At 43.6% G+C, this 2,916-nt stretch overlaps 1 protein-coding gene across 1 annotated transcript in view; it reads left to right on the top strand.

Annotated features, from left to right (window-relative positions):
- Sf3a3 (splicing factor 3a subunit 3) overlaps positions 1-2,916 on the top strand; it is a 22,255-nt gene that overhangs the window by 4,098 nt on the left and 15,241 nt on the right. The gene's annotated exons all lie outside the window — the stretch shown is intronic.

Below are 2,916 nucleotides of genomic sequence, written 5' to 3'. Positions count from 1 at the left end.
AAATAAATAAATAAATAAAAAGGAGATGTGCTACTCAGATATCCCTTTAAAAAGGAACCTCCCTTGCTGAGCATGGTGACACACACCTAAAAGCCCAGCACTCAGGAGGCTGAGGAAGGAGGATTATCATGAGTTCTAGGCTGGCCTAGGCTACATAGTGAGTTCAGAGCCAGCCTGGCCTACTGAGACCCTGTCTCAAAAAAACCCTCAACCTTCCATTTAGTTCCAAGGAACATAGTTAATATCCTGTAATTGACTGTGTTGGGGATCCACCAGCACTTTTAAGCCAGAGCCACACTCTTTGACAGCGCCTTACCCGTGATAGAGTATGAGCTTGGTAGACACATGGAGCCCAGCTCTTTATGCCCAACGCAAAATTCTTTTCATGAGTAATCTTTGCTGTAGAACTCCCCATAGGGTTGCTCAAGAACTTGTCCAATCTGCATCATTTTCTAAGTTCTCCCCTTGCAATCCTGTCTTTTTGTCTTCCTCAGAAATTACCAGCTCACCTTGCCGGGTATGGTGGCATATACCTGTAATATCAGCACTCAGGCTTAGGCTGCAGGACCACTGGGAATTTCAGGCCAGCCTAGGCTACATAGTGAGTTCAAGACCAATCTGAACTACATAGTAAGACCCTGTGTCAAAAAAAAAAGAAAAAGAAAGAATTTTCATCCCTCTCTAAAACATTGTGCTCCTTACTCAGTCTTGAATTCTGCCTAGAGGATCTAATTGTCACAGATATATTCTACTTCCAAAGTTCATTATACATTCAGAATTCAGCTCCAAGGCCGACTCATAAAATATCTTCCCTAGATTATCTTTCCCAGATTAATATTCATGGTGCTGCCATGTGTTTTTTAACAGTGTCTATCCTAGTATGCTATAAGATTATAAGGAGTCTACTGCTGACCAAATGAATTTTTTTTTTAATATTTTATTCATTCATTCATTTTTTTGTGGCTGGCTCAGCTTACCCTGGGGGCAGGGCTGGCACAACATGAGGTGCTAGGGATTGAACTGCAGTCCCTGCACACTTGCCTAAGCAGGTGCTTTAGACCACTGAGCTATCTCGCTGGCCCTGACCAAAGGAATTGTAAAGGTTATAGGAATAAGACATGGCTGCAGGGAAAGCACAAAAGGATGAGTCAAGAGTTACTCTGAGGGGCCGGGGAGATGGCTCAGTGGAATAAGCGCTTCCCTGGCAAGCGCAAGGGCCTGAGTTCAATCCCCAGTTCCACAAAAAAAGAGAGAGAGAATAATAGAACAGAATACTGAGTTTGATCCTCAGTACCACGAGAGAGAGAGAGAGAGAGAGAGAGAGAGAGAGAGAGACCGACCGACCGACCGGGGAGATAGCTTGGTAGAATAAGTGCTTGCCTGGCAGGTGCAAGGGCCTGAGTTCAACCCCCGGTCCCGTCCTCCCCCCCGCCCCCAAAGAAAAAAGCACAAGAATTACTCTGAGGAGGGCTGCCGAGATAGCTCAGCAGACTAAAATGCCTGCTTAGGCAAGTGCAGGGATCGCGGTTCAATCCCCTGCATCACATACTGCACCAGAGTAGTGATGCACGCCTGTAATCCCAGTGCTGGGGAGGCTGAAAGCAGGAGGATCACTATGAGTCCAAGCTGCATAATGAGACCCTGCAACAAACAAATACATTAAAAAAAAAAAAAAAAAAAAAATTTACTCTGAGGGCCAGGGAGTTAGCTCAGCCTGCCTGACAAGCACAAGGTCCCAAGTTCAATCCCCAATACCAAAAGAAGAAGTAATCTGAACTTTCATGAGGGGAGCTAGAAAGTTTGTTCTCTTGATAGAGATAAGGAAGAAAATGACCCATTTGCTCTAGAAAATGGGTTTTGATGTGTAGAACTGTTAGGTAGTATTGTGTCTAGGTAGAATTGTAGGAAGGAACAATTGAAATGATGTGACTGGGGCTCATGCAAGGATGAAGACTTTGATACAGATTAGGAGAGCACATGGACTTGAATGTTGAAGCCATTCATCATAGAGTTCTGGAAGAAAAAGAATGTGAAAGAAGACTTGAGAGCTGCCCCATGTGCTTTGGGGAACACATTTAAGTTAATTAACAATAACAACAGAAAAGGGGCCTGGAAAAACTTCAAATCAGAAAGGGGGGAATGGTGTCAGTTGTTGCTAATTGGTAATTGGCTGCTGTTTCCTTGAAGTAGTGGGAATGAATTCGCCATGGGGGTAAAGGTGGGTGATGGGTGTGTAGGCGTGTGGAGTGTGGAAAGTGCATATGAAAGGCTGGCAGGAAGAAGAAGAGACCAGGAGAGCCACAAGGAAGGTGCAGGAGGAGCCGTATGTAGTTGAAGTAGCAGGTGGAGAAAGGAAGAAGTTAGAAAGGCGGGCCTGTTCACTGGAGTAATGTGGAAGTAGGTGGCTAAGGTACTCCCAAGTCCCGAGTCCACCAATAAGACAGTATGAGAGCCACTGCTAACTAAGAGCAAAAACATGAGCATTGTTCTGATGTGTTCAATCTAGCTAGTATTGAAAGTAATGAAGAATAAATAGTTAAGTAAAGGATTGGAAGGATACCCAAAACATACTAAGTGAAGGCAGCAAGTCAGCTTAGTGAAGAAACGAAATAACCATCAAGCATGAATATGTTTATACTTATAATACATATAGCAGTGGTTTCCAAGTTTTGTTGAATGTTTTAATCAGCTGGGAATTTTTTTTTAAATGCTGGTACCTGCATTTTTTTCTTCCCCCAGTGGTAGAGATTGAACTCAAGGAGTGTCCTACATACAACTGGTTTTAATTTAATTGGTGTCTCAAGTCACATCAGAATTTTCTAATGCTCCCCCAGATTATTCATATCTGCATTGAAGTTTGAGGATCACTGTGTAGAAAAGTGTTTGTCCAAGTGGTCACCTGCTGAATGTGGTGGC

Source organism: Octodon degus, unplaced genomic scaffold (genome assembly GCF_000260255.1).
Source record: "Octodon degus isolate 3935 unplaced genomic scaffold, OctDeg1.0 scaffold00130, whole genome shotgun sequence".
NCBI lineage: Eukaryota > Metazoa > Chordata > Mammalia > Rodentia > Octodontidae > Octodon > Octodon degus.
The sequence above is the reverse complement of the archived record's forward strand: the minus strand, read 5'-3'. Positions and strand labels throughout refer to the sequence as shown.